At 41.3% G+C, this 8394-nt stretch overlaps 1 long non-coding RNA gene across 1 annotated transcript; it reads right to left on the bottom strand.

The window, feature by feature from the left end:
- Positions 1-3981: 3981 nt before the first annotated feature.
- Positions 3982-6637, bottom strand: LOC306919469. The gene is made up of 3 exons (XR_013789544.1): positions 6594-6637; positions 5088-5158; positions 3982-4095 (listed from the first exon to the last, which is right to left on the bottom strand). It is a non-coding gene; the product is annotated as an uncharacterized lncRNA (long non-coding RNA).
- Between the last annotated feature and the right edge of the window lie 1757 nt (positions 6638-8394).

Genomic DNA, 8394 nt, shown 5'->3' with positions numbered 1-8394 from the left:
AATAAAATCTGTAGTCTAGTGAAGTCGACAAACAGGCAGACATAGGCACAGACAGGAAGGCAGGCAGGCAGGCAAGCATTGTTAATGTTAATGTTAATGACAATTTTAATGAAAATGCCAACATATTTTGATTGTACACAAATCTAACCTTTTCCCTTGTCTCACATTATTTATAATGATCATTAGTCCGAGCAATAACTCGTCTCGACTCTCTCCCCATGCAGTCAGACTGTCAGTTTTAATGACTGTAGAATTATGTGCAGGAAGTAATTTACATACAAATGTGAGGGACTTTATTTGATTACGTTTTTTATAATCGTTTACCAAAAGCCTGTCTCTCACTTATGCCAGTGTGCCAGCTATGATCACCATCCTTGGTGCCAATGTTGGCACCGGTGCCAAAGGTTGCCTACCCCTGCTCTACTGTAAAGTATGCCTACACCACATGGCTTTAGTTTAATACATATTGTTTGAGAAAACCTGCGTTTATTTTCATCAATGCATACATTTTTAACACTTGTAACATGCAAGATAACCCTTCCTTTTACAGTATTACATAGCTGTGAATTACTGTACACACATATATATAAGAGAATGTATGCAGTATGTACTCACATGCCCCTGAAATATACAGTACAGTAGATAGGCCGGTTATAGAATCATGTAAAGCTTTATGATTATGAATTGAGGTTCTGAAGTGCTCAACTCATGTCAGAGGTCCCAGCTCCTAGCTGCAACGTAAAGTGACTCCCTCACTAAAATGTGAGATTCAGATCATACAGCCCGTTTGTGATGTGCCGAATGTCACCAGCAGAGGTCCCCATACACATGCATGCAGACTAGTTTGGAGTTTCATTGGCCCTCAACATCAATGTCCATGTGTTTGCTCTCATACTATAGTCTTGTATAAGTTCATAGGTTAAATTCATGTAAACAGGTGTACAAAATAGGCTAGGCAACATTTGCATTTTCTTATAGGCTACTGAAGTCCACAGCACAGAAATATAGCATATTGACATTCACCAGCCTTTATATATTTTTATATTGTAACTAAAGTCCAACTGGAGACTACATTATCTTTGCTATTGTTACTGTGAAACCTTTCACATTGCTCCCCATTCGGAGTCTGCTGCACCAAAAATCAGGCTAGTGACAAAAATAACTTCAGAATCATATGATATTTTATAACAAAAACAATACAGGAGGTACAGGAGTAGACTGTTGGAGATCATGTAATCAGTGCAGTGACCCATCTTCATTTTTTTTGAGTGGTGCAAACCACTCCAACAACTGGCTTTGTTAGTACCTGTGTGTGTTCGTACCAAAATAAAATGAGCATGGTTGCTATGGTTAGTATGTGACGTCATTGAGTTGCACCACTCAGTTCACACAGGTGTGATTTTTTGGTACTGTCCAGTTCTGAATTTATATTGATGGAAATTCATGTATTTGGATTTGGAATCAACATCCCCTTTCAGTTTGATACCTTATATCTACAATTCAATTCAATGTACTGTTAATGTTTGAAAACTTTCTTCCATTCATGGCTCTTTTCATTCAACTTCGCCCCCACCACCCACCTCTAATGAATTGTGAGATTCAAACAGATAGTTTGTGATGTGTTTCTCGACAAATGTCACCACCTGCATAGTTTGGAAAAGGAAAAGTATAATTGTTGCAGTCCTGAGTCTCCTCATTGTCCTGCAGGTCAGCTTGACACTCACTTTTTGATGACCCCATGGACACATTAAATATGGACTTGGCCTGTACCCAGGTAGCGTTAACAACCCCCATGTACATACTACATAGTATGCTTTAGGTTATAGAATGTAAAGCCTTGTGAAAAATAGCCTCCCGGTGCTTTCTTAACTCACATGGCTGGTTTTGAAGTGCTAACTAAGTCCACAGAGGTCCCAGCCCCTAGCTGTAATGTGAAGCGACTCCCTCTTATTGTGTTAAAGACTTTATTCTTAATAAATCCTCAAATGGCCCACCACACTGCTCCTGAGCTGCACTTTGTTGGATCTGAAAGAGTAAACATATTCACATCAGAACAATATATGTGAATTTCCACCTCAATCATGTTAGTACAGAACAGAGAGCCATGGTCTGCATTGGTGCAGATGCAGAAGTGTACTGATCACTGGCAGCGGTGGCCGAACGGATAGCGGCGCGGTCTAGATACCGGAAGGTTCCCAGTTCGAATCAGCCGTCCGACACGTTAAAATTACCACCGCTGAAATGCCCTTGAACAAGGCATCAACCACTACGATGAAATGTGTTCTATGAGCAGGGCCTGGCTGGAAACAAGTTCTTGAGCTTAGCCCAGATACCCTGGGTAAATATAGATTCCATTTAATTTCATTTCATCTGAGGGCAAACTAGACTTGTTTTGCATGTGTAAAATGCTTTTTAACAGAAGGTGTTCGATAAGCATTGGTATTCCGCAGCTCAGTCAACTGACTTTGAGTAAGAGCATATATCTTTCTTTTCTTGTTCCTCCAGAAGTGCAGCGCTAAAGGACAAAAAATATATATGAGACATATAACCCTGTTCTGGCAAATAGAGCAATTTAGCTGGTCTTCTTTAACAGTAATCTGCACAAATTTGTATTTAGTCAACCTTGAATTGTTATATTAATGTCATGGGCTGTACTCACAAAGTTGTTGCATTCATATACCTGTATGAACATGGGGTTATAATATACACTATAGCACCTTTGGAATGTCAGTGATTCAATTGTTATTTCCTGGTCGGTGGTTCAAGTGCATGTGTCTGGGCCAAACTCAAATAGCCCTGATGGCATTATCATTTTCTCTTTATTACTCTATGGAAAGAAACTACATTTCCTTCATAGCATCAATAAAGGTCCATCTACATAATTTGAGTTCACACCACCCTTCTTGTAACATTTATAAAGATCATCATGTTGAAATTACATAGACATTAAAAGCAAGTGATGGGGGGAAAAAACAGATTTGTCTGGCTAGGCTACACAATGCCATTGGACTTTCAACCAAACTGGATTCCCTTTTTAACTAATTTTTATCCCACGATTTTGCAACCCAGTTTTTTCACCCAGTGTCAAAATTGTAATGTAATCCTTGGCGCTACATTACAGCGCCCCCCCTGGGCACTACATTACAGCGCCCCCCATGGACTATAGTCCATATAGTCCATGGACTATAATGGACCATTCAATTTCGGGTATATGAACCGGTCGGGAGCGGATGATATCGCTAAGTCATTTGTAGTATTGTTTTGTAGTCATCAATCTTCCGGAACTTCCTTAACCCTCAAATCGATTTTTCTCAATAAAAGCTACAGGCTATGAGAGCTTTTATTGTTATTCTTCCAGTTTTAGGGAAAAGGAAGTTCCATTCATAGAAAACAATAGATGCCTCATTGGCTGCTGCAGTTCGTTGGAGCCATATGTGTTGACGGGAGGGCGGAAGAAATTACACTGGTACGCCGGAAGAGTGGACGGTACACTACGTCACTCTGCCACTCAAGTGACTACTTGCCAATCCCAGTGCATCTTTTCCAGGACTTATCAGAACCGAACATGCGCTCTGTGATGATTTTTTGCCCTCCTTTGAGCACATACGCTCCAGAGCCAAAAGGGGCGTCTACCTTTATATGTCTATGGTTCCGTTTGATTGTTCCTGCCTGATGACCACAAAACAATACAACATGACGTAACGATATCATCCGCTCCAGACCGGTTCACACAGCACTTTTGGAACAGAGACTCCGAGGTGGAAAGCCTGGTGAGGTGAAGTTAGTAGTTTAGAGACCAGGATTACTGCATGTTTTTTGTGAGGGTACCTACCCTACTGTGTAAAACTGTTTATGTGAAACTTCAAACAAGCCACAGTAAATTATCAACCGTGTAAGTATTTCTACGTACTTGTGATGCCTTCTGGAGGAAATGGCTTTCCAAAGGCATCGCAGAGGAAAATGTCCTCTGAAAGGTCCAATGCCGCCTTCACCTTGGCCGTCATGGTGACAAAGTTGGCCTCAGCCTCAACATATTGGATCATCAGTACAGTCTGGCCAGGTCTGCCCTGGAAGGATCCATACATGTATAGCGGCCTTTAAAGACAAAGATAATGGTAGAGTGTAAGGCCCCATTTACACTGGCAGCCAAATGTAGCCTGAATCTAGCCTGAATCATATCTGTGCCACATCAAGATTGAAATGATTTTAAATAGTCTAAATGCAGATAGGTCACAGAATCCGTTTTTTTTTTCAATGTGACAGGTGGTTTCAAATCTGATCTGATTTGAGGAGATCTGTTTCAGTCTGAATGCAACAACCTGATCTAAATCAGATTCCATGTGACTTGTAAGTGACCAATCTGCATTTAGACTTAGACGAATGTGGCACAGATCTGATTCAGGCTAGATTTGGCAGCCAGTGTAAATGCGACAGATGAAACACACAAGTACACTTATATTAATGAATGCAAGAATCTATTATATTACTATAAATGCACCATGTCTGTGTGTATCTGTAATCCACGTAACTCGAGAACCCCCCCTAAAAATGTAATGTTTCAAAAATGTACGTTTGGGCGGGACGAAATATCCGTTTTGCTAAAGATCCATATAGGTCTTAGTGGGCAGAATTTGTTGGTTGAAACCAGGTGATATTCTGGGACAGATAGGACTGGGACAGATAGGACTAGTCTTGGTTTGACTTGATCGGCCCCAAACGAGATGTTATTAATTCGTCCATGTCCTGACCGTCACCATACGTGCTTACTGGGTATAGGTAGGCTACTAGGTTTCCAACTAAAATTGTTCCCAAGTAGGCCCGTGGCCGACGGGCACAGCCTAGGTCTAGTTAATATAAATGGTTCCAAATCCAACAAAACATCCGTATTGACAAACTTTCATCCAAACTGTTGTAGCAGCACAAATGGACATAAAACTATTCAGAATTTACCATAGTTACCGTACCAGTTTACAAGTTCATGTGTTGCTTACGTGCAATCGTGAAAGGCAAGCAACAAGAATAATATGTTCTGCAGTCTATTGCGAACTCTTTATTTCCAAAAAATATTATTCGATGTATATGCCTACCTCACGTAAGATGGTGGTGCCCTTTCTGGGGATGGGGGTGGCCGTGGCACCTGTGGTTGCTCTTGATCCATCTTAGATAGCAAAGGTAGAAAGCAAACCACGTTTCCCTTTAAAAACACACAGACTGCCTAACATGAGTCAACTTGTCTTTTCAAAAACATTTGTATCGTTTTATATTGACTCTGTTTGAGATCATGCTACTTATAGACCAGTCCTGCAATGGAAAAAACCCTTTAGAAAATGACCCTGTAGGCATTCTTGAGGAAAAGTACTTAATGTGTTGTTTGTTTTTCATGTGCTGAATCCATTTCTGCCGTATGCTGAGTGATACTGGTAGCACTGTGTGGTCAGAAATTGAGTAATTAGGATAATTATTCACACAACTGGAAATGGGCTATAATTCTGATAAATAATTGTGCTTAATGTGTTGTTTCTATATGATTTTGATGTGCTGAATCCATTTCTGCCATATGCCAAGTGATACAGGTCACTGTGTGGTCAGAAATTGAGTAATTAGCATAATTAATCACTAAAAACTGTAAATGGGCTATAATTCTGATAAATAATTGTAGCAAAACTGGGAAGGCAAAAGGGTCAGGGGATCTTAGTATAATCTTATCTGACAGAAGGAATTGACTGTAAAGAAACACGTTTTTTCTGTTTTTTGATGTTTGTTTCTGAGCAAATATAAAATATTGACACCGATTGACTGCATAAAAGCTAGCCCCATATGTGCCCTCTCCCTACGCTCATTCTGTAGCTCCGAGATGAGTGTAGTGCTGAGGGAACATACTGGGGCTATCCCCCTTATGGCCAGTGACGTATTATGCATAATGAATCAATAAAGCCCTTATGGCCACTGATGCTATTGACGTAATCGTTTAATCCCCTGTAATCGGGAGTTTAATATAACAAAATGTAGCAACTATTGGCTTGTTTGGCTAACGGCCGATGTAATCTACCTAAAACCGGCCGAAATCCGCGCGTGCACGGTCGATCACGCACGCGTGTGATCGCGCATGCATCGCTGCGTAAAATGCGATATTTTGGGCTTGATTAGATCTTAATTTGACTTAGTTATTAAAATAAACAATGATCGCTTAGCATTCCGGACAAATGATAGTTCTGCACCAGTCCAAACTAGTCCCGGATGTTGTGATTCCTTAAACCGGAAATGGCATCGCCAGATTCGCTCTATTTGGTCAAAATCAGCATGATGGTGACGTTACCTTCACCATCAGGACTGGGTATAATACTATACGATTATCGTTTCAGAATGAGATATAGTTTGTATCACGGATTTTTCTATTGGCATTAAAATGACGAATTAAACATATGAATAGTGCAGGCAGAAGGCACAATCCACTGTTAATTAGGCTGGCCATATAAAAGCTAGCAATGCATTAGCTTGTAAGCTAGTATGGAAAATGATATATGTACGGTCACAGTCTCACTGAAACCAACAAAAGACCAAACAACCTTTCAATAACATTATTTAGCACTCACCTAACGAATTTGCTCCTCCTCTCCTCTTCTTTCTCCTTTTTCTCCGTACAAAAAAAGTAACTAATCGACGACAACACCAAAGTACCCCACTACTCCATGCAGTACTCTTGTTGAAGTTGACCGAATACTGCGCAATGTGCGCATGCGCAAGTGCTTCTTCTTCGCTTTTGACTTTCTGACGAGTTTCCGGTACACAGGAAGTTAAGAGAAGAGAAAGATGCTACAAACTAATTCCCTTAGAGTATATATGACTAATTCCTAATTCCTACACGGCCACACGGGTTGTGTTTATCTATGCTTATAACCCTAGTGCTGGAGGTTAGGGTTTTTTTTAATCAAAAATGTATTAAATCATTTATTAAATGATATAGTCTAAATTTGATCTAAAAAATAGACTGACTGGGATTAAATACTATAGCTGTTTATAGGAGGGGCCCTCAAAACACACATAGGCTACATTAACAAATTCATATATTTGGGATCAATACAGTTATTGATCCCAAATATATGAATCATCTTCTCAGTAGAAGATGAGTCTAGCCTCCCACCCCTAACCCTCTCACCCCTAATTCTAACCCTAACCTCAGCCCTAGCTTTCCTCCCCAGCCACCTCAGAGCATGCATCCGGATCAGAGGCCTCTCTCTGGCGCAGGGACAGGGACGGACCTGGACGGGGCCCACACATTACCCTCTCCTCTATGTCTTCCCTCCTCCAATTCTTCTTCTCATACTATACAGTCCACCGGCTCATCTACCACTACAACACTGTTATAATCTAAGTACTGGACCCTCGTCTGGTTCTGACAGACAGGTAGTGTGTGCAGGCTGGGTGGTGTGTGACAATCCAGTTGAAGTATTCCTTTGGTACGGCGACTGCGGCGGCGGGTACCCGGGAGAACAAATTAACGAGACACGAGACAGTATCACGCTAAGGTTCACAAAGTTTATTACACAAACAGGAAACATATATAGTGCTGGATCATAATGACGTGACAATAAGATATGAGACAGAAGAACGTGCCTACTGCAGCAAGGCTGACCTTGCTTCCGCCTAGATGTCTCTCGTAGCCTATCTATAAAGTATGCTACAGTACCGGCAGTACACAATACATATCAAGTACACTGTATCTCAAGTTCAAGTACATAGACTAAGATGTACTGTGCATGGGCTAATATCATAACAAACACTACTCCCATTAACACTTTTTTTGCCCAAGACGTCCCCAGACGTCTTTGAAATTAAAACCGCGGGGAGCCCAAGACGTCCACAGACGTCTTCAGGGCTTTTTCAGTGATTACACTAGAGGGCGCTCTTCTACACCATATACTGTGATTTGGTCTGCCTGACATAATGGGAACATTAAAAAATTGCGGGGGGGAAAAAAAAGAAAAAAGTGTGCTGAACCACTCCACTAGATGGCGTGGATTTAGCCTAAAAATCATGCCTAAACCGTTTAGGCATGATTTTCTAGAGAGCAGTGTGTGTGTGAGAGAGAGAGAGAGAGATTTATTACAGCAATCAAACATATATATTATATAGAGAGATTAGATAATTGAGAGGTGAGTGGTGCGTGAGGTGATCGGAGTGTGTAGCCTACTGTAGATAGACCATTGAGGGATCTTTTTGTCTGTCTATTTGTTTGCGCGTGGTGGGCGAGGATAAGGGGGGGGGCACCTGGCTGCGCGAGGCATTGTGGTCGCAAATAAGTTGCAGGCGAGCGAGAGGTAAAGTTGGAGCACCGAGTGCCGCGCTACCCTTGTAGATCTGCTGTGTGGAGGGCGAGAGAGAGAGGCGCGGAGA

Source organism: Electrona antarctica, assembly GCF_951216825.1.
Source record: "Electrona antarctica genome assembly, contig: scaffold_25, whole genome shotgun sequence".
Taxonomy (NCBI): Eukaryota; Metazoa; Chordata; class Actinopteri; order Myctophiformes; family Myctophidae; genus Electrona; species Electrona antarctica.
Note: the sequence above shows the minus strand (reverse complement) of the source record. Positions and strands in the feature narration are given on the sequence as shown.